Here is a 24830-nt window from a genome sequence, read left to right as displayed (position 1 = left end):
CATTCCTTTTCCTTTTAATTCTGAGTAACAAGGACACAGAAAAAAGTCTAAGAATGTACATGTTTAATAAATGGTGAAAGGCATAAAAGTTTCGTAACACCATGATACATATGGAGAAAATTTCTTATGATTTATTACCAAGTCAGAATTGGTGATAAAGGCTTTTTTTAATGAAAGGTGCCAAGAAGATTCCATCTTTAAATCAGCCATAACTGCAGGATTGCTTGTGCTGTAAAACATCAAAAAAGGAACTTTGCAGTATGTATCTCTTCACTTTCCCCTCCTTGACCCTCAGGGAGAATTTTTTATCACTTTTAGGACTGTTTTTTAGGGAACAGGTACATCAGAAAGAAGGAAAAATACATAAATTTTCTCAAATGACAATTAATTTGACTGTTTACAACTCTCACACAATTGTTTTCTATGTGTCCTTGTGCTGAGCCTGCATGAACCTATTCAGATCAGCACAGCCCAAAAGATATGATGTGAATAACAGAAAACAATTGAAGATTAGAGACTAATACAAAAGTGCTTAAGAACATTTTTTTTATTGTTCCAAAAAATAATATTATGTGACAGTGTTTTTATTTTTAATTCACATGTGAGAGGAATACCCTATTACCCTTTCTATTGGGAATCATGGGTTTACGGCAATGGATGCCTGTGTGCATCCTTGAAAACCCTTCCCTGCTCTTCTCTGAAACCTCTTCTCCCCATACCACATTATCATCATGATAAGTAAACCACTCAAATGGGCTGAAACCTTTCTACAGCAGTGGTGAAATACCACAGCGATGTGCTGAGAAAGTAAACTTAAACTTCATCAGAGCACTCTTTAACAGGCAACATAAAGACAATGCTTCAGCATTGTGTTTACATGGAATGAAACAATGATTTCATGGCATTTCCTGTCAGTATGGTATCTCTGAAAAAGCTGATGTGCTGATAGCGATCCATTGTTGTCATCTAAGCGAAAGCAAAACCTGTAAAAAAAATGTCTCTGTCATGCTAATTTACATTACATTACATGTACACCAATATCTAATAGGTAAACACCAGCAAAAAAATAAGAAGACTAAGGGCTTCTGAAGGTGAGAATATATTTTGAGAGTTTTTAGAGCCAGGCCTCTTAAAACAATGTAGAGGGGAGCTGGCAAAGTCTTGGTCATCAAGCCCCTCCTGAGGTAGCTGGACTGTTGAGGTTTAGACAATGTAACCCTGATAATTTTTCCGTACATTTTCTGGCCATTGAGGTGGCTCATGGTCAGTTGTTTTTGGTTTCCATTAACCGTCTGTATAAGCTCACTGTCCTTCTTATTGTATAGAATCTAAAAACATTGCACATCTTCATGAACACCTCTTCATTCAGATTGCTGAGAAGAAGAACAGTATTTGCACACCATGGATATGGGTATGACTGCGGCAGCTGCAGCATTTGGTATCCCCAATGGACTTGATGCACCATTGAGGTTTCTCTGAGGAATGCTGCAGCAATAGTTGGGTCTAATGCACGTTGTCCATCTCCAGATGGTCTGGATGGGTATAGTCCCGACTTTTGTAATTATATTTTACGTTTACATTTTCCAGTTTTGAAAGTCAATCCAAAGGGTGTAGCAGGGATTGTATATATTTTGACCATCTAATGCCATTTTTTATTGTAGAAGAGCTTGAAACTAATTGTTTGCTTGTAAAAATGGTTATCTTCAAAACAGTACCAAACTTTGAAAATATCTGGTGAAGGACATCAAGGGTGAAAGGGAAGTACATATTACCAATAATTATTCTTAGGACAGGACTTTGTGCTGAAGACAGTGTGGTCTCACTTCTTGCATGGTACTCACTGTGCAATTTGTAATATGAACTGCAGATACAGCATGAAGCACTGCTTGAGCACATTGGTTGAGTACACTGTCTGTCTTCAGCTCTTTATGGTTAGAGTACTGAATATAATTTGGTTGGTTATGTAGATGTGGTGTCATTGATGTATAATAATTGAAGAAGTAGTAAACCGCAAGTAAAAAAAAAATCCCCTGCAAGGTAATGTCATACTGTGCTAGCATGCATTGCATACTAGCACATTATGAAGGACGTACCTTAAAACAAATTCCTCCAGCACAGAGCTGTCACCATTGCAGAGGCTTCCATCTTCACCCAGTCTTCCTTTCGGGTTCGCGAGCTCCAGCCACCTGACTGGTTGAGCCATGATGACGTCACTCCCGCGCATGTGGGCGGGAGTCCCAAGCCACGGCACAGTACTTTAGAGGAATGGGGTGGGTATCCCATTCCTCCAGAGCACATGCACTAGCTCTCAAAAAGAGCAAATATCTCCTAAATGGTGCACATTTAGGAGATTTAAATTTTACCTACAGATAAGCTTTATTATAAGCTTACCTGTAGGTACTGTAAAAGTTTAAAAAAAAGAGTTTACTACCACTACCTTTAAGCATGGTGGCAGCTGCTTTTTCAGTAGCCCATTCCAAAAACACGTAATTCTTTCCTTTCGACATCAGAATGTTTGTCACTTTCCCAAAAGGCAATCCTAAAGCAATAACTTCCATTTTTGTAATTTCTCCAGGATGTTTTTGAATATAGATCACCCGGGATGCATTGCTCTCCATTTTACCATCACACTTGAATTTTTTGTTATCATTACCATTGGCAGTCACAACTATGCTGTTTAAGTTAGAGCTTGGACCATTAAGAAAACTTCCTGACAGCAGTTTATCAAAATCCCTCTTAACACCAACAGCAACATCAGTAACAATGCTGTCCATGGCCGTTCCGCTCACACACGCATTATGTACAGTTGCAAAGTAGCATTAAAAGGGGAATTACACTCTCCCAAACAAAAATACAAATGTTCACTTTGAGCTTTAGCTTTTCTTCACTTATGTTATATAATTTACACAGCAGACTTTGTTGATTATATTTTGGGGTAAATATTTGATAGTTTACAATTTACATAAGAGTTGAAGTCACTGGAACCCATGTTCCATATGGCCTACCCTAGTAAATGAGTACTATACTTCCCACGTTGGATCCTGATAGGTGACCGGAGTTTACCAAGGGGCAAGGCATGGAGCCTGGGATTCTTTTTGGGTGACCGCTGGTATGGTATGTTTTCCTCTGAAGCATTTTTTCACATTGTATTAATACCAATGGGTGTGCTCCACTGATTTGTATGAAAATCAATTTTAATTTTTTTTAAAAACTCTGCTAATTCAAATAAATCCACTGAATGAATTAAGACCACTATTCACATAAGTCACTAGCAACTTTTTTTTCCCTAATAGTCACTAGTAGGAATTATTTAACCTTGCTTGCAAATTAACCAAAAGTAACAATAGCGATCTTCTTTATTCCGGTAAAGTGATACTAAACCCTATTTGGTAACTCCATTCAAAGAAGTCAAGACTCACATAATATGTAAGTCTGCTTAACTGAATATTTGCCTTTTTTGCTTTCTTGGCCAGGCCCTGTATCGCAGGCTTCCCTTCCTATTTACAGATATCTCCTTTAACTTGCCAGCTGTCAAGGATACACCTGTATGTTCATACTTCTGTCCAGGGCTGTGTGCATCTATTGAAACACACAATCCTGGTTCCTCCTCCAAGCTCCTGACAGACAACTGCAGGAGCCTATCACCACCCCTTCTTAGAAGTTTGGGAAATGGCACAGATCAACAAGGGACCCAATAACAGTGACAGTGGATAACAGGTAAGTATTTAGGGAGAGGGGTTGTAAATGTGCCAGGGCATTTTTACCTATTTCCTTGAATGCATTAATGTAAAAAATGCTTTGCCTTCAGTGCTACTTTGACTGTCATAGACCAGTATCTCTTAAATTGTGCAGAATTATTGCATCTTATCTTGGAATTAAATGCACACAAGGGAATATTGCAGTGCACTGGCAGTTATAAAAAGACTTTTGAGAACTGATGTACTAAAGGCAAGTTTACGAACATGGTGTACTTTGCATGCACTCACTAGTATAATCATGTTCACTTGTTCACGCCTATAGACTGCACACAGATGTATTATCAAACAAATTGAGTATGTTAGTGCATGTAAGTTTCTGTGTTAATAATGTAGAAAGCAGGTACTGTATATTTTATTGTCAGGAACATCTAATTAGGTGAAAAACAATTGTAGGTTTTAACATCAAAAGTAAAAGTTATTTAAATAATATATATAAAATACAAGTTTAACTAAGCCATATTTTTGCTTCCGAAAATGCGCATGCTGTCCAGTATAATTAATGCACATCAACAAATATGCAGATCCATTATATTATTTTAAAAGTATTTAGCTTTTTTTCATAGCTGAATAGAATTTATTTTACCAACACTATTGACATCCAAGAAGAAAGGATTTCAATTTCCCCACGCATATTGACACCCATTTAAAACCATTTGTGTGAAATAAATAAATGTATTTATATATATACAGGTGAAACTCGAAAAATTAGAATATCATGCAAAAGTTCATTTATTTCAGTAATGCAATTTAAAAGGTGAAACTAATATATGAGATACACTCATTACATGCAAAGCAGGATTTTTCAAGCCGTGATTTGTCATAATTGTGATGATTACGGCTTACAGCTCATGAAAACCCCAAATCCACAATCTCAGAAAATTAGAATATTACATGCAATCAATTAAACAAGGATTGTACATAGAACAATATCGGACCTCTGAAAAGTATAAGCATGCATATGTACTCAGTACTTGGTTTGGGCCCCTTTTGCAGCAATTTCTGCCTCAGTGCGACGTGGCATGGAAACTATCAGCCTGTGGCACTGCTGAGGTGTTATGGAAGACCAGGATGCTTCAATAGTGGCCTTCAGCTCTTCTGCATTGTTCAGTCTCATATCTCTTATGTTTCTCTTGGCAATGCCCCATAGATTCTCTATGGGGTTCAGGTCAGGCGAGTTTGCTGGCCAATCAAGCACAGTAATCCCATGGTCATTGAATCAGGTTTTGGTGCTTTTGGCAGTGTGGGCAGGTGCCAAGTCCTGCTGAAAAATGAAGTCAGCATTCCCATAAAGCTCGTCTGCGGAAGGAAGCATGAAGTGCTCCAAAATCTCCTGGTAGATGGCTGCGTTGACCCTGGACTTAATGAAGCACAGTGGACCATCACCAGCAGATGACATGGCTCCCCAAATCGACACCGACAGTGGAATCTTCACACTGGACTTCAAGCGTCTTGCAGTGTGCGCCTCTCCATTCTTCCTCCATACTCTGGGTCCTTGGTTTCCAAATGAGATGCAAAAGTTACTCTCATCAGAAAAGAGGATGTTGGACCACTGAGCAACAGACCAGGTCTGTTTTTCTTTAGCCCTGGTAAGACGCTTCTGATGTTGTTTGTTGTTCAGGAGTGGCTTGACAAGAGGATTACGACATTTGAAGCCCATGTCCAGGATCCGTCTGTGTGTGGTGGCTCTTGATGCACTGACTTCAGTCCACTCCTTCTGAAAGTCCCCAACACTTTTGAATGGCCTTTTCCTGACAATCCTCTCAGGCTGCGGTCATCCCTGCTGCTTGTGCACCTTTTTCTTCCACACTTTTCCCTTCCACACTTTTCCCTTCCACATAACTTTCTATTAATGTGCTTTGATACAGCACTTTGGGAACATCCAACTTCTTTTGCAATTACCTTTTGAGGCTTTCCCTCCTTATGGAAGGTGTCAATGATGGTTTCCTGCACAACTGTCAGGTCAGCAGTCTTTCCCATGATTGTGATTCCTACTGAACCAGACTGAGAGACCATTTAAAGGCTCAGGAATGACTTTTGCACGATATTCTAATTTTTCGAGTTTCACCTGTATATATATATATATATATATATATATATATATATATATATGTATGTGAATATCTACAATATCTGTTGATGTCCAATTGCATCGGATATAACAGTTACAGAAAATGTGCATAAACCCTTAGAAAATTCCAGAAGAGACAATATATACTGTATACTACATCAAAATCATTGCAGTAAATTATTAAGCACAAAATGCGTATGTGTTGTCTTATGAGAATAAATTATATTCTTTTTATAACATTATACCTTCTAGTTTTAAAGGGATTGTACACTCTAAAAAATAATGTTTTGGCTCAACAAAAAAAATTAACGCAACAGTTTGCATCAAGCTTTTTAAGTTATGACTATGTCTGGTGAAATTAAGTTGAAGCAACAAACTACATTGCATTGAGGTAATTAGCTTTTCTGATAGAAATGAATGCATTTTTATTTACCGCCAACTTAATTACTGGCATTATAAACACATGTTTTTAAGTTGAGTACTTAAACATATTAAGTTAATTCAAATAGTTTTTCCAGTTTTTATAAGAAACCTTCAAGTCACGTGTACTTAATTGCTACAATTATGAGCAAGTTTTTTAAAGTTAAAAAGCAGTTAAAAATCAAGTTGATCCAAATTGATTTTCTGTATTAGTTTTTAGCTTTGTTTTTTTTATACTAGCTTTCAAAAATGAATTAATCAGTTTAGGCTTACACTAGAATGTGTTACAGAAACCCCGCAATCTGTGTGCATTTCGCGCACCGCATTCAAATCGTACTACCCTTGCAGTCTGCAGTGGATGTCAGTGTTGCAAACACAGTGCATTTGCCGGCACCAGATTGCATGGTACAAAACAAAACATGCAATCTGGTTGCACTGTGGTTCAAAAATTGGTGCATGCATGTCTTTGGTGCGATGTGGTGTGATTTGAGCTCATTCAAAATGAATGGGCTCAAATTGCATTACACTGAACCACATGTGAATTGCACAGGAATGTGTTGCAGTTCCTTTGTGATTCACATGCACTTCATTGTGTGAACCAAGGCCCAACAATCCAATTGTTAAACAATTGACATTTTTTGCACACCAAAATCAAATCCTTAAACTTGTACTGATGAATGAGTAAGCACTTTGCATTAAGATTTTTTTAATATTGTCTGTCTGGTGCAGAAACTGTTTCTCTACAAGACCTTTGCTATATTGTGCAACAAATTGTGGCAATATAGTGAAACTATTGGAGGATATTGAAAGTTGATATTTTGTGAGCTTTCTTACAATTTGCTATATTCTTTCCGCATTACCCTGCGACAACCATTTTGTGAACTGAAATAAAAGTGAAAAATGTCATCTGAGTATGACTGTGCTATGGAACACATACGTTCTTCAGAGAATACTGTACTTGAGACCCATTACTTTAGCACTGGCTTTCAGTCCATCAAGTTCAAGGAACAGTTTTTGAAACAACTGAGACTTGATTTGTGTTAAGTGAATGGGGGTGGAGACTTGCAATGCAGCTCTCAATGTAGAGCAAAATTAAGTTACCAAGTCAAATTTATTAAGGTACCTTAACTTAAATTCCATTGTACAACAATGAATGCAGAAATGTAACTGTACATGACACACAATATTAAGTTGATGTAATTTCCAACATTATCATTTCAACACAACTCATGAAAGTAGGTTTTTAAATGAAAAAGTTTATTTAAACCAATAAATTAGGATTTTTATCTTGGAAATACACATTTAATTAAGTGGTGGAAACAGGTCGCTTGAGTTATTTTTTAGAGTGTAAAGTTGTTGTTTTTTTCACTCCCAAGCGCTGCACTGTGTGTCAGAACACGGCTGGGTCCCGTCCCTGCTTCTCGCCATTGCCTCTGAGTGACAGCAGTGGGCTGCAATGGCTCCTGCTGCTGTATCTGAGCCAATGAGTAGAGATACAGACGAAAAAGCATTGGCTCTCATGCACTGAATTGAAATCGGGCTTAGGTGTATATTTGAGGGGGGGGGGGGACGGCTGCGAGGAAAGCTGCAGGCAGAAGGTTTTTTACCTTACTGCATACAGTTGCAAGAAAAAGTATGTGAACCCCTTGGGAGTACATGGAGTTTTGCATGAATTGGGCATAAAATGTGCTCTGAACGTCATCTAAGTCACAACAATAGAAGAACACAGTCTGCTGAATATAATACTACACAAACATTAGATGTTGTAATGGTTTAATTGCACATAACATGTAAACATTCACAGTGCAGGGAGGAAAAAGTATGTGAGGCCCTAGCTTAATGACTTCTCCCAGAGCTAATTGGAGCCAGGAGTGAGCCAACATTGACTCCAATCAGTGTGATGATATTGGATGTGTTGCTGACAGCTGTCCTGCCCTTAAAAAACACACACCTGTTTTGGGTTTACTGGTTTCAAGAAGCACTGTCTGATGTGAACCATGCCTCGCAGAAAAGAGCTCTCAGAAGACCTACGATCAGGAATTGATGAAGCTGGAAAGGGTTACAAAAGTATCTCCAAAAGCCTTGATGTTCATGTGTCCACGGTAAGACAGACTGTCTACAAATGGAGAAAGTTTAGCACTGTTCCTACTCTCCCTAGGCATGGTCGTTCTGTAAAAATGACTGCAAGAGCAATTGCAATTGAAGAAAGATGAAAAACCTTCTGCCTTTCCAACCACTTTAAAGCGGAGGTTTTATAGAGGGGAAGCTCCGTTTTAAGGCTTTGTCCCCTGCTCCCCATTAAGGATTGGCACCTTTGGGAAGCAGGGGGATAGGAGGTACCTGAATTTGACAGGTACCCGCTCCAACGCTCCAACTTCTGATGTGATTCACTAGACAATTGGAAGCGGAGGTTGTCTTCCCCCCTCTCTCTCATGACAGGTGTCCTCCCCCCGTCCATTGTTACAGGTCCCAGAAGACTACGGGACCATTCACAAGGCTTAGCTCTACTCGAGCATGCAAAGTGGGCACCCGGCTGTGAAGCTGCAAGCTGTCACAGCTGGGTGACCACACTAAAGATGCCGGCACTGAGGAGACAGGACGGTCGGTCAACCCAGCTGCTGTGAGGACACCACGGGACAGGTGAGTGTCCATTTTTTAAAAGTCAGCAGTTTTTACAGTTTTTGTAGCTGCTGACTTTTATTTTTTCTTAATTCCAACTGGACTTCAGCTTTAAAGACTAAATCTTTCCCATTATATTTGGTATCATGTTTCACTGTAAACAGTTTTCTTAACCAAGTATTTTTTTGTGAATCTCCTGCAAAGTTTCTGACCTAGATATCCTGCCAGCAGCAGCAATTCCAAAGACAGGCTGACAATCACATTAGTCAGGAGCATTGTCAGTCTTCCATGTGCACTTGTTCTGTTGGCTGTTGGACTGCCATTCTGATACATCTTATTGGCAGCCAAACAGACAACCTGATAGTTACAAGGAAGAGGCTTAAAATAGCCTGCAGCCAGAAGTGTTGTTACTTGCAGGATCTCCAGGTATGAAACTTTGCATTAGATTAACAAAAAACACTGGTCAGGTGCAATGCTTTGTTCAATTACAGGACATGATGATGTCACAAGGGGGTGAGGGCGACCCTGACCCCTGTTGAGTGGGACGGTGAACTTCACCGAGGCGAACTGAGCCAGAAGTGGGAATGGATACCTGTCAAAACCAGGTACCCGCTCCCCCCCACCAAAAGCTGGCAAATGTGGAAGTGGAGGGGAGGAGGAGGCAAATACGCAGAGCTTCCACTTTTGGGTTGAACTCCACTTCAAATGGAGTATTATTTAAATGACATCCAACAAAAAGAGGTGACACTCCCTCATCCTCTAAAGCAGATATAAACCCTTCTATCTTTTTTGTAGTCAAAGAATCTGCTATCTTAGCATCTGTTTGATCTTCAACTGCTATTATGCTGCCATGATGTGATCAGTTATGACACGAGCCATTTGATGGTTTGACAGTTTGGTTGAGAGCACCAGCAAATATGACAGTTCATTTCCATACATGTGCTGGGAATGTAACAGTTAGTTTAGACTTTGAAATTGATGGTTGTAGTTTCTCTTTATAATAAATGGTAATAAAATGCTGCACTTCACTTCCAATGATGTGCTATATATATATAATAATGTGCTAATATATATATATATAAATATTCCAAATTGTACTGTTCATCATATACAGTGGGGATCGAAAGTTTGGGCACCCCAGCTAAAACTTTGTATTAATGTGCATAAAGAACCCAAGGAAAGATGGAAAAATCTCCAAAAGGCATCAAATTACAGATTAGACATTCTTATAATATGTCAACAAAAGTTAGATTTTATTTCCATCGTTTACACTTTCAAAATAACAGAAAACAAAAAAATGGCGTCTGCAAAAGTTTGGGCACCCTGCAGAGTTAATATCTTGTACTGCCCCCTTTGGCAAGTATCACAGCTTGTAAACGCTTTTTGTAGCCAGCCAAGAGTCTTTCAATTCTTGTTTTGAGGTATCTTTGCCCATTCTTCCTTACAAAAGTCTTCCAGTTCTTTGAGATTTCTGGGCTGTCTGTCACGCACTGCTCTTTTAAGGTCTATCCATAGATTTTCATCTATGTTGAGGTCAGGAGATTGTGAAGGCCATGGCAAAACCTTCAGTTTACGCCTCTTGATGTAATCCCCCGTGGATTTCGAGGTGTGTTTAGGATCATTATCCATTTGTAGAAGCCATCCTCTCTTTAACTTCAGCTTTTTCACAGATGGCATCAAGTTACCATCCAAAATTTGCTGAAATTTTATTGAATCCATTTTTCCTTCTACTCGTGAGATGTTCCCTGTGCCACTGGCTGCAACACAACCCCAAAGCATGATTGATCCAACCCCATGCTTAACAGTTGGACCGAGGTTCTTTTCATTAAATTCTGTGCCCCTTCTTCTCCAAACGTACCTTTGCTCATTCCAGCCAAAAAGTTCAATTTTAACCTCATCGGTCCACAGAACTTGTTTCCAAAATGCATCAGGCTTGTCTATATGTTCATTTGCAAAGTTCAAACGATGATTTTTGTGGTGAGGACGTAGAAGAGGTTTTCTTCTGATGACTCTTCCATGAAGACCATATTTTTACAAGTATCTCTTTATAGTGGAATAGTGTACCACAACTCCAGTGTCTGCCAGATCTTTCTGGAGGGATCGTGCAGTCAAACGTGGATTTTGAATTGTTTTTCTCACAATCCTGCGAGCTGTTCTGTCTGATATTTTTCTTGGTCTTCCAGATCTTCCTTTAACTTCCACTGTTCCTGATGACTGCCATTTCTTAATTACATTCCGAACAGAGGATATTGACATCTGAAAATGTTTTGCTATCTTCTTATAGCCTTCTCCAGCTTTGTGAGCGTCAACTATTTTCAGTTTCAGTTTTCTAGACAACTGCTTAGAAGAACCCATGGTGCTGATTGTTGGGGCAAGGTCAGATGAGTCTGGGCATTTAAAACCTTTGAGATTGACATCACCTGGTCTTCCCAGACGATGATTGAGAACAATCCATGACACTGGCAGGTCTCAGCTTGGCAAAGGGGGCAGTGCATGCTATAAATTCTGCAGGGTGCCCAAACTTTTGCAGACGCCATTTTTTTGTTTTCTGTTATTTTGAAAGTGTAAATGATGGAAATAAAATCTAACTTTTGTTGACATATTATAAGAATGTCTAATCTGTAATTTGATGCCTTTTGGAGATTTTTCCATCTTTCCTTGGCTTCTTTATGCACATAAACACAAATTTTTAGCTGGGGTGCCCAAACTTTCGATCCTCACTGTATGTAGATTTTCATCTCTTTCTCATGTCCTGTTATAGCATCACCATCCAGTGCTCGTAATTATCTTAGCAATGGGATCACCCTCCATCAGATGTGCTCTCACCTGGTATAATGTGACCTTACAATCAAGTATGGTCAATAAACGCCTGTGTCCCTCGGGGACCAAATTGGATATGCCCAGCAAGTAGGTTCCACCAATGTTTCTCCTTCACCACTCCACTTCTCCAGATCTTGAATTCTCATGCCATGTTTAAACCAACCATACATATGGGGAGAAAAACATAGTGCTTATATTGTTTAAAACACTCTCCTTTGTTTTCAACTTCTCCAGAATTACTCTCACTTGAAAAAGGTGCTTGAAGTGCACCGAACAGATCCAGCATGTACAATATTAAAAACCACCAGTTGTAGGTATCGGCAATACAGTCATGTATAGTCACCACTCTTGATCATGTACAGAATGTTGGGATGTCTTGTGCCCCTCCCCAAAGTGTTACGCCATAGGGTCACATGGCTTCCTCAGGGAGATTCTTCTGAGGAAGCCACATATATATTGTACATGCTGGATATGTTTGGTGGGCTTCAAGCACCTTTCTAAAGTGAGTGTAATTCTGGAGAATTGGGGAATAAAGGAGAGTCTTTTAAACAAAATAAGCACTATGTTTTGGTGATTTATTTTCGCTCTATATGTATGGCTGGTTTAAACATGGCATGAGAATACAAGATCTGGGGAACCTGTGGAGAAGTGGAGTGGTGTATAAGGAGAAACATTGGTGAAATTGTCAAGGTCCTACCTTTCCTCAGGGCTTGTGCTGCTCCATGTGCTGGCATCCATCTTAGGTGTCTGCAAAGCATTGTGGGATCCTTTATGCTTTCAGCCCTCTGCGGCTCCTCCCCCAGGAGGTGGTGGCTTATCAAATATAAGTCTGCTGTTTGTAGGTGTCCATTGCATTCGTGTCCTGTCTCTTGCACAGCAGCAAGCTCCTGTTTAGCTACTCATTGCTTTCCTGGATACCGACTCGGCTTTGTCTAAGACTCCTCCTGGCTTCTGACCCCGGCTCTGGTGACCATTCTTCCTGGCTCCTGATCCCGGCTCTGGTGACGATTCTTCCTGGCTCCTGATCCCGGCTCTGGTGATGATTCTTCCTGGCTCCTGATCCCAGCTCTGGCGACAATTCTTCCTGGCTCTTGATCCCGGCTTTGGCTACGATTTCCGCTGTTGGACTTGCATAGACTCTTGTCTTATTTTTATATTAATAAACCTACCTTTAATTGCACCTCCTTGTGTGTCTGGCTCCTCGCTTCCTGACAGAAATCTACTTGCTGGGCATATCCCATTTGGTCCTTGAGGGACACGGGCATTTATCGACCATACTTGATTGTAAGGTCACATTATACCAGGTGAGAGCACATCTGGAGGAGGGTGATCACATTGCTAAGATGATTACGAGACTGAATGGTGATGCTATGACAGAACATCAGAAAGAGTTGAAAATCTACATATATGATGGACTGTGCAATTTAGACTACCGTATTTTCCGGCGTATAAGACGACTGGGCATATAAGACGACCCCCTACTTTTCCTGTTAAAATGTAGTGTTTGGGCTATACTCGCCGTATAAGACTGCCCCTCTTCCAATGCACACCAGTGGGAAGAATCGTGCCCCATCATTGGTGTCAGTGGGAGGAATAGTGTCCCATCATTGGTATTAGTGGGAGGAATAGTGCCCCATCATTGGTATTAGTGGGAGGAATCGTGCCCCATCATTGGTGTCAGAGCGAAAAATCGTACCCCATCATTGGTGTCAGTGGGAGGAATAGCACCCCATCATTGGTGTCAGTGGGAGGAATAGTGCCCCATCATTGGTATCAGTGGCAGGAATAGTGCCCCATCATTAGTATCAGTGGGGGGAATAGTGCCCCATCTTTGGTGTCAGTGGGAGGAATCGTGCCCCATCATTGGTGTCAGTGGGAGGAATAGTGTCCCATTATTGGTGTCAGTGGGAGGAATAGTGCCCCATCATTGGTGTCAGTGGGAGGAATAGTGTCCCAACATTGGTGTCAGTGGGAGGAATAGTGTCCCAACATTGGTGTCAGTGGGAGGAATAGTATCCCATCATTGGTGTCAGTGGAGGGTGGAGGAATAGTGCCCCATCATTGGTGTCAGTGGGGGGGGAGGAATAGTGCCCCATCATTGGTGTCAGTGGGGGGGGGAGGAATAGTGCCCCATTGTTGGTGTCAGTGGGGAGGAGGAAAAGTGCCCCATCGTTGGTGTCAGTGGGAGGAATAATGCCCCATCATTGGTATCATGGGGCACTATTCCTCCCACTGACACCAATGACACTTGCTGACCTCTGTTCCAGTATGGTGCTGCTGCAGCCAGCATATGTGGTTGCAGCAGCACCTCTGTACAGCACACTTACCGGCCGCTCCTTCACTCGATTGCCTGCCTGTGTGCCTGGCAGCCAATCACCGGTGAGGAGGTGGAGCCAAGCAGCCGCGCGAAAATCCAGTAGCCGAACCGAATGAAGGAGCAGCCGCGCTTCCTGAACCGGATCGTCGTGGGACCGGAGCCAGGTAAGAAACAGCAGCCCCTGCCCACCCCTGTACTTAGTGTCCCTTGGAAGGGGGGGTGGCGGCACCGCTCCGCCCCCCTAAAAAGTGTCAGCATGCCAGACGACCCCCAACTTTTGAGAAGATTTTCAAGGGGTAAAAAGTCATCTTATACGCCGGAAAATACGGTATTAATATACTGTATATTAGCACATTGGGAATATAGTGCTTATGTTTTAGCGTGTGAAGCGCGGCACTTTATTATCATTTATTAGCAGTGTACACACAGATATATGGGAGTGTCTTTGGTGCAAACAGCTCATCAATAGGATGTATATACATAGCAGCTCAAAAGGTTATACACATACTGTTTAGTTCCTTTTAGTATATCAACGAACAAAAATAATGTCTATAGAATAACCTAATTTATTTAACTGTTTTTCTTTAGTACACAAACACAATGTTGTTTTATGTTTTATTATTATTATTATTATACAGTGTTTATATAGCACCAAAGGGTTTGCTCAGCGCTGTACATTAGCGAGGAGGACAGAACATGATACAATACAGTACAATACAATACACGAGGGGTTCTAGGGCTGTGCTCTTTCGAGCTTACAATCTAGGAGGGAGGGGATAGTGGTACAGGAGGAAGTGGCTGTGGGGGATGGAGTGGTAGGAGGAGTGGAGGAGATCGGTTGTTAGGTGAGGGTGGGGTAGGCTTCCCTGAAGAGATGGGTTTTCAGGGTGTGCCTGAAGGTGAGGAGGGTAGGTGACAGTCTGATGGATTGGGGTAGGGAGTTCCAGAGGATGGGGGAAGTCCTGGAGAAGTCTTGCAGTAGGATGTGGGAGGAGGAGACCAGGGAGCTAGAGAGTAGGAGGTCTTGTGAGGAGCGAAGGGCACAGGTAGGGTGGTATTTGGGTATCAGGTCAGTGAGGTAGTTTGGGGCAGCGTTGTGAATGGCTTTGTATGTCAGAGTTAGTCATTTGAATTTAATGTGTTGGGCAATCGGGAGCCAGTGAAGGAATTGGCAAAGGGGGGTGGCAGATGTGGAGTGGTTGGTGAGGTGGATGAGTCTGGCCGATGAGTTCAGGATAGACTGGAGTGGGGATAGCATTTGTTTGGGTAGGCCAGTGAGAAGAGAGTTGCAGTAGTCCAGGCGTGAGATAATGAGGGAGTGTACGAGTTGTTTAGTAGTGTCTGGGGTGAGGAACATACGTATCTTGGAGATGTTGCAGAGGTGGAGCCTGCATGACTTTGATAGTGATTGGACATGAGGTTGGAAGGAAAGGTTTGAGTCCAGGGTGACATCCAGGACTTTGGCGTTGCTAGTCGTGATGGAGAGGATGAGGGGGGGAGCGGGCTGGGGAGAAAACTAGGAGCTCGGATTTGGACAGGTTTAACTTGAGGAAATGGAGCGACATCCAGTTTGATATGTCGTTCAGGAGGTGGGCGATACGGGCGGAGAGTGAGGGGGTGAGGGGTGGAGAGGTAAATTTGTGTGTCGTCGGCATAGAGGTGATAGTTGAAGCCATGGGAGTGTATCAGTTTGCCATGTTTTAAATATTTATTGTTTTAGATTCTGTATTATTATGTAGCCTGGTTTGTTATGAAATTGTCAGTATGTATATTCATTTTCTTTGCTTCAGGTGCTCATTGTAAATTTTAACTAGTGAAAGAAGAATTTATGAAAAATGTCATACATGGTTGGCCCCCAAAATATCATTGGATTTTATTGGTAATATTTAATGTTCTGTTCTTTACATTTTGCTTGAAATTCAGCTATTATAATTGTATGAGCTGTTAAAAATATTCTAGGAAAAACTGTCAATCAAATACCTAGTACAGAAACTAATAGAGGGTTTCTGCTGTCAAGCTTCGTGTTGCTGTTAGCAGTTTTAATGTTACATTTACTTTGAAGTAATTCAAAAATTCAAGATATGATATACTTGAGCTCTCAAATATTTCCAATAATGATCTATAGGTTTATAAAAGATAATAGAAGGTATGTATAATTAACATGTTGCTGGAAGTGTCCTGTGATAGACTGCTTGTTTCTGTAGATGACTAAGTGTTAGGCTCTATTAAAAGCAAGATACTCTATCACAACTATTACAAAATAAATAGGCTCTAGGTTCTGCCTCCAGCAGGGAAATTCAGTGTTGTCCTGCCTGCAGTATTAAATTTGACAACTAAATGGAGCCAAGAATAGATGTAATACAGAAACTAGAGATTGTTTAGCCTAATAAAAAACTCTTTCACTCTAAGAAAAGGTGAACTCAGACTCCATCTTAGAAACTGAGAGAGAAGGAACCAGCCATAATTCTCTGCAATGCATATCATGGATTGAACTTATATCCCTTACAGGCAGTATCGCTGGTGAGCATGCACTTATTGTCATCTACAACAAATAGTCTCATTGTGTCTGAATGTCTCTAATATTGATTATATGTACTTCTTATCTGTTTTTTAATATAATAATTTCACCCACCCTGTTTTGTTATTAAAGATTGAAGAATACATTCAGTCTGGCTTGTTGCAGAATAGGAGGGTTTAGCTGCATGTCAAGTTACATACAGGGAAACACATAGTGAGGACAGAACACTCTATTAAAAGCAAGATACTGTATCACAACCACCACAAAATGAATGGAGAGGTAAGCTGACCATACATGTGGTAACTTTCCATCAATATCAGCCTGTTTTGATCCAGCTAAAAGTGAAATCCTGAGTTACCGAAATCACCTTGATCATACCTAGTGAGAAAATTAAATTGCTTTTGATGAAATTACCATACTTATTTTCTGATTTTGGTTTTTTTTCTTCAATAACCTGTATTAAGGCTGCCAATTTATGGCCCAGTTTGGTTAATTGAATTTAGGTGGGTGACTGAACTTGTGAGTGGTAGATCGCTTAATTTCAGGGAACTGTTGTCGTCTATTAATAGGAGGATGAATGACGGATGATGAGTGTATATTTATAAATGTACTTTTTCCAGCAGCAACTAGTCCTACAGTTCTTTTCCAGAGAGATGCATTTATTGGGCCCAGAAACAATTCATGAAACAGAGATACAGACAAGGCAGATGACAGGATACTTAGAGTATTCATGCAATCAACAGAAACCTTCAAAAGACCCACTTTCACCTGTCACAACTTAACCAAAAGAACATTCCCTAATATATACATTCTCCCAATTAAATGGAATGACAAGCACTCTGATTGGCCACTTTTAGTAGCCCCTTTGATCTTCTGGGTGACGAGTAATGCCTTTGGGGCTTGGACAGATGCAGTCATAAATTCTAATAAAAGTTGTCTAGATATTTCCTAAATTAATTAGATAAACAAGAATGCTATTTACCATACTTAATACCCCTTTTCATGCTATTAGATAGTAGATAGTAGTCCTTTCAAGTCTGACTGAGCAGTCTGCATTTTATCACCCTTGCAAGTTTGCAAATTACCGTATTTTCCGGCGTATAAGACGACTGGGCGTATAAGACGACCCCCTACTTTTCCTGGTAAAATATAGGGTTTGAGCTATACTCGCCGTATAAGACTACCCCTCTTCCAACGCACACCAAATAAAAATGAAAAAACATCAGATTTGATTTCAATATGGTATGGAATTTCAGTATGGTATTCCAATGATGGGGTGCTATTCCTCCCACTGACACCAATGATGGGGCATGATTCCTCCCACTGATACCAATGATGAGGCACTACTCCTCCCACTGACACTAATGGTGCCCCATCAGTAGTGTCAGTGTGTGAGGAATAGTGTCCCATCATTAGTGTCAGTGGGAGGAATAGTGCCCCATCATTGGTGTCAGTGGATGAAATAGTGCCCCATCATTAGTGTCAGTGGGAGGAATAGCGCCTCATCATTTGTATCAGTGGGAGGAATCATGCCCCATCATTGGTGTCAGTGGGAGGAATAGCACCCCATCATTGGTATCAGTGGGAGGAATAGTGCCCCATCATTAGTCAGTGGGAGGAATAGTGCCCCATCGTTGGTGTCAGTGGGGGAGGAATAGTGCCCCATCATTGGTGTCAGTGGAAGGAATAGTGCCCCATCATTGGTGTCAGTAGGAGGAATAGTGTCCCATCATTAGTGTCAGTGGGAGGAATAGTGCCCCATCATTGGTGTCAGTGGATGAAATAGTGCCCCATCATTAGTGTCAGTGGGAGGAATAGTGCCTCATCATTTGTATCAGTGGGAGGAATAGTGCCCCATCATTAGTCAGTGGGAGGAATAGTGCCCCATCGTTGGTGTCAGTGGGGGAGGAATAGTGCCCCATCATTGGTGTCAGTGGGGGAGGAATAGTGCCCCATCATTGGTGTCAGTGGGGAGAATAGTGCCCCATCATTGGTGTCAGTGGGGAGGAGGAATAGTGCCCCATCATTGGTGTCAGTGTGGAGGAGGAATAGTGCCCCATCGTTAGTGTCAGTGGGGGAGAGGAGCGGCTGCTCCTTCTTTCAGTTCGGCAGCTTGATTTTCGTGGGGCCATTCGGCTCCGCCTCCTCGCCGGTGATTGGTCGCCTGTGTGCGCTGGCGCCCAATCACCGGTAAGGAGGCGGAGCCGAGCGGCCGCGCGACCATCGAGCTGCCGAACTGAAAGAAGGAGCAGCCGCGCTTCCTGGACTGGATCATCGTGGGACCGGAGCCAGGTAAGGTACAGCAGCCCCTCTGCCCACCCCTGTACTTAGTGTCCGTTGGAGGACACCGCCCCTGGAAAAAGTGCCGCCCTGACACACCGGCTCACCGTATACCGGCATATAAGATGACCCCCGACTTTTCAGAAGATTTTCAGGGGTTGAAAAGTCATCTTATACGCCGGCAAATACGGTACCTCTTTTGAAATGTAACAAGTTGGCCCCCAAGTGCCAAGGTGATATTGCATAAAATTAACATAGCAAAGAGCCCTTGGCCATGCTTTTGCTGTGTAAAATTTATCAAGTTCTATGCTGGCCTGCTCAATGAAGTGAGAATACACCACATACAGTATATATATATATATATATATATACAGTTGCAAGAAAAAGTATGTGAACCCCTTGGGATTACGTGGAGTTTTGCATGAATTGGGCATAAAATGTGCTCTGAACGTCATCTAAGTCACAACAATAGAAGAACACAGTCTGCTGAACATAATACTACACAAACATTAGATGTTGCCGTGGTTTAATTGCACATAACATGTAAACATTCACAGTGCAGGGAGGAAAAAGTATGTGAGGCCCTAGCTTAATGACTTCTCCCAGAGCTAATTGGAGCCAGGAGTGAGCCAACCTTGACTCCAATCAGTGTGATGATATTGGATGTGTTGCTGACAGCTGTCCTGTCCTTAAAAAACACACACCTGATTTGGGTTTACTGGTTTCAAGAAGCACTCTCTGATGTGAACCATGCCTCGCAGAAAAGAGCTCTCAGAAGACCTACGATCAAGAATTGTTGACTTGCATGAAGCTGGAAAGGGTTAGAAAAGTATCTCCAAAAGCCTTGATGTTCATGTGTCCACGGTAAGACAGACTGTCTACAAATGGAGAAAGTTTAGCACTGTTGCTACTCTCCCTAGGCGGGGTCGTCCTGTAAAAATGACTGCAAGAGCACAGCGCAGAATGCTGCATGAGGTAAAGAAGAATCCCAGAGTGTCAGCTAAAGACCTACAGAAATCTCTGGCACATGCTAACATTTTTGTTGACACATCTACAATAAGGAAAACATTAAACAAGAATGGAGTACATGGGAGGACACCACGGAGGAAGCCATTGCTGCCCAAAAAGAATATTGCAGCACGTTTAAAGTTTGCAAAAGAGCACCTGGATGTTCCACAGCACTACTGGCAAAATATACTGTGGACAGATGAAACCAAGATTGAGTTGTTTGGGAAGAACACACAACACCATGTGTGGAGAAAAAAGGCCCAGCACACCAACATCAAAACCTCATCCCCACTGTAAAACATGGCGGAGGGAGCATCATGGTTTGGGGCTGCTTTGCTGCCTCAGGGCCTGGACGGATTGTTGTCATTGATGGGAAAATGAATTCCAGAGTTTATCAAGACATTTTGCATGAAAACGTACGACCATCTGTCCGCCAACTGAAGCTCCACAGAGGATGGGTGATGCGACAGGACAATGACCCAAAGCATACAAGTAATTCAACAAAACAATGGCTGCAACAGCACAGAATACGCCTTCTGGAGTGGCCCAGTCAGAGTCCTGACCTCAACCCGATTGAAATGCTGTGGCATGACCTTAAGAGAGCGATTCACACCAGACATCCAAAGAATATTGCTACACTGAAACAGTTTTGTGAAGAGGAGTGGTCCAAAATGACTCCAGATCGTTGTGCAGGTCTGATCTGCAACTACAAGAAATGTTTGGTTGAGGTTATTGCTGCCAAAGGAGGGTCAACCAGTTATTAAGTTCAAAGGTTCACATACTTTTTCCTCCCTGCACTGTGAATGTTTACATGTTATGTGCAATTAAACCATGGCAACATCTAATGTTTGTGTAGTATTATGTTCAGCAGACTGTGTTCTTCTATTGTTGCGACTTAGATGACGTTCAGAGCACATTTTATGCCCAATTCATGCAAAACTCCACGTAATTCCAAGGGGTTCACATACTTTTTCTTGCAACTGTATATACATACAGGTGAAACTCAAAAAATTAGAATATCATGCAAAAGTTCATTTATTTCAGTAATGCAACTTAAAAGGTGAAACTAATATATGAGATAGACTCATTACATGCAAAGCAAGATAGTTCAAGCCGTGATTTGTCATAATTGTGATGATTATGGCTTACAGCTCATTAAAACCCCAAATCCACAATCTCAGAAAATGAGAGTATTGTGAAAAGGTGCAATATTCTAGGCTCAAAGTGTCCCACTCTAATCAGCTAATTAAGCCATAACACCTGCAAAGGGTTCCTGAGCCTTTAAATGGTCTCTCAGTCTGGTTCAGTAGGAATCACAATCATGGGAAAGACTGCTGACCTGACAGTTGTGCAGAAAACCATCACTGACACCCTCCATAAGGAGGGAAAGCCTCAAAAGGTAATTGCAAAAGAAGTTGGACATTTTTTTATTTGAAAAAAACTTGTAACCAGAAACAATTTTTATACAAAAATATCAAAAATATCAAAAGAATAAATAACGTAAACATCCTACTTGGTAACAAACAAAGGAAAAAAAACTGATTACCCTCCTATAATAATACCCATAACAGACAAAGAAAAACCTGATCATTAGGACCAGGACATATAATTTTTACCTACTTAAGGATCTTGTCTTTATAAACCTCCATTTTTACCAGAAAAAGTAAACAAGACAACAAAGGACGGCTTTAACAGCCTACCTATTATCCTTCTATACATGCTTTCCACAGCTTTTAGCCCTTTACAGGGGAAGACACACTTGTTTCACACGTACCGGCCTTTCTGGCCTACCAACCTATACCCACAACTTACCCCTTACCAGGGGAAGCCTTATACATTATAAATTAGCCTCTACGGCTTTTAGAAAACATAACAAAAAACCTAATACATTACCCAACGAAGTTTAAGAAACCTAGACCATCAGGTATGTGTAGCCATCTTTCAAAAAGTAACCTACAGACAAAAATCTAGGGGGGGTGAAAAAGGAGAAAACACAGGACAGCAACCTCACCAAGAGATCAACAGACTGCCGCTACAGGCCTGATAATCCTCCACACCTTTGTCCAGACCCTTCGCCGCAGCCTGTCTTTCTCAAGACCCCGAATTTTCCCAACCTCACCAAGGATGTCACGCACCATCACCTGGACAGGAAGGACCTTCTGCTACAAGGAGTCCTGACACCATGCATTCCACGTGTAATAAATGGACAACTAGACAAACTAGAAAAAGTGTATTTAAATCATACCCAGTATGACTTTCTAATGTCCCATATACCCACTGTGCATAAGACATGCAGTGCAGGAAGGGGATGTCTAGAGCCCTCCCCACCTCTTTGTACACCTCTACATTGAAGGGACACTGAAGCAAGAAGTGGTCCATACTTTCCACTTCACCCCCACACTCCGACCTCGGACAACCACGGTCATCCAGAGAACGGTGCTTCAAATTTCCCCTCATGTAGAGCCTGCCGTGGAACGCAAGCCAGGCCTGGTCCCTAAATTTTAAGGGAATCCTTTCCATATTTAATAAACGCAGACCCTCCCTCAAGATATGGCCCGGGCAATCCTTCAAGGCTAGCGGTGCATGAAACGCAGAGGCCACAATCCTCTCCCTTAGGAGCCTCCCAGGGAGCGACCTTACCTCCTCCGCAGTCACACACCACCGCCTAAGAATCTTCAGACACGGGGCGACATAAGCCGGGAGCTTACCATGCTTGATCCGCAAGCTTCTCACCGGCCCACCACTCTCCCAGCAGCCCAGAAAAGGTCTAAACCAAACTTGGAAAAGACTTAACCATGCAGGTGGGTTCTCTTTTAGCATACTACCAATATTGTGCTTTATAAACATCAAAGAGAAAAAAACAATCGGGTTGACCATACCTAGGCCACCCTCCCGCCTGGATCGGCAAGTCACATTCCGCTTCACAAGGTTCAGTCTGTTACCCCATAACAGCTGGAAGAAACAACTGTAAACTCTCATATAGAGAGACTCTGGCAAGAGACAGACGAAACTGACGTACAAGAAAATGGGGACCAAGTAGGTTTTAATTAGGTCGACCCTTTCCCTTAGGGACAACCTCCAACCCTTCCAGCATCTCACTTTGACATCGGCATCTGACAACCTGGATTCCCAATTTGTTTTACTGTAATCATCAGGTCTAAATTCAATGCCTAGCACTTTGATCTTCTGACGGGACTCTGGGAAGGCATCCGGGAGCTTGAAACCCTCACCTTCCCTGCTCTTCCAGAAAACTTTACATTTGTCGTGTTTAATCTTGGAGCCTGATGCCTCCGCATACTGCTCCATCACCGAGACCACCTCCTGCGCCTCACTAGTCCCAGAGATGAAGACAGACACATCATCAGCATAGGCCACGACCCTCAGAGGTGACTCACCAGTAGTGCCCCCCGACACCCCGCCCAACACCCCACCATCTAGCCTCCTGATGAAGGGGTCGATGGCAAAGGCATAAAGCAAAGGGCTCAGTGGACACCCCTGGTGCACCCCGAGCCAACCCCAAAGGGCCGCCCAACCCAACCATTGACCAACATGAAGCTCTCAGCCCCTTTATACAGTGTCTGCAGCCATCCAGTGAACCTCCCCTCCAGGCCATACCTGCCAAGGAGATGCCAGAGGTACTCGTGATCAACCCGGTCAAAAGCCTTAGCCTGATCCAACGCCAGCAAGTACTTCCCACAACCATCAGCCCTGCACCGCTCCAGAGCCTCCTGGACAGCTAACACCGCTGAAAAGGTGCTCCTGCCCTGGACCGAAGAGTGCTGCTGCTGCAAAAGTAGACTTGCTGCCACTGACGACAGGCGCCAGAAAAGAATCTTGGCCAGAATCTTTCTATCGACATTGAGCAGGCTAATGCTCAATCATCAAAGAGTCCTTATCTTTTACAGCAAAATCACGGCTGATTTCCTCATGGAGGGAGGAAGCAAACCCTCCTCTAAATAGCAATTAAAAACCTCCGCTAGGTGAGGTGCCAAGCGGGATTTAAAGCTCTTAAAAAATTCAGCTGTTAAACCGTCTGGCCCTGGCGTCTTCTTAATGGCCAAACTATCTATCGCTTTGGCAACCTCTTCAGCCGTGATCTTACCTGTCAAACGTGTAGGCGGAGTGTTATTTTCCAAACCTGGTGTAGAATCCAGGAAGCTTGACATCCCTGCCCAGTCAAGGTGCTTCTCTCTCAAAAGATCCTCAAAAAAAGCCCTTGAGACCTTCAGGATCCCCAACCTGGATTTGCTCAAGGAACCTGTACTATCTCTCAGACCACTGATCGTTTTAACCGCTATGCTCTGTTTGCAGCTCTGGTAAGGGTAGGGTGAGTGATATTTCCCGTAATCCCTCTCCAGAACCAAAGAGGCATGCCGATCATACTGATGCTTCTTTAAGAGCAGCTTAACCTCTGAGATTGCCCCAGAATCTCCACCCTCAGAGACAAGGCGGTCCAGCTTCCTTCATAACTGCTGATAGGCAATATATCTCTCAAGTTGTTTTCTCTTACCTAGGGCCTTGAAAAACCTGCCGATCCGCACTTTGGTAAGCTCCCACCACTCCGACTTACTGCCAGAAAAATCCAGAATGGTCTCCTGAGCCTGAAGAAAATCCTCAAAGGGTTGTCTCACCTCTTTGTACTCTAGCAGAGCCTAATTCATTCTCCAGACACCCCTTCCCCTCAGCGGCGTATCTGAGGCATTCAAAGTCACAGTTAATAAAAGGTGGTCGGAAAACTCCACCGCCTGACACTCAGGTGCCGAGAAGGCGGAGTCCCCTTCAAAAAAAACCTATCTATCCTGCTCTCACTTCTACCTCTCCTATATGTGAACCCCGTGTTGTCCGGGCTGCACTTAATTAAGGCGTCCTCCAGATCCGCTTCCCTAACTATTGCATTTAGGAAAATGCTGTCATATCCCAGCCTGTCGTTGGGGCCTTTCCTGTCTTTGGGCCTAGTGATGGTGTTAAAATCACCTCCAAAGACAACCTGCTGGGACGTAAAAAGAAATGGCTTAATCTTTG

At 42.4% G+C, this 24830-nt stretch overlaps 1 pseudogene; it reads right to left on the bottom strand.

The window, feature by feature from the left end:
- Positions 1-1041: 1041 nt before the first annotated feature.
- Positions 1042-2774, bottom strand: LOC149473668 (polypyrimidine tract-binding protein 2 pseudogene; annotated as a pseudogene).
- Between the last annotated feature and the right edge of the window lie 22056 nt (positions 2775-24830).

Source organism: Staurois parvus, unplaced genomic scaffold (assembly GCF_062004578.1).
Source record: "Staurois parvus isolate SC_StPar_1 unplaced genomic scaffold, SC_StPar_1.0 ptg000012l, whole genome shotgun sequence".
NCBI classification, from domain to species: Eukaryota; Metazoa; Chordata; class Amphibia; order Anura; family Ranidae; genus Staurois; species Staurois parvus.
This window is presented reverse-complemented; position numbering and strand designations above follow the sequence as displayed.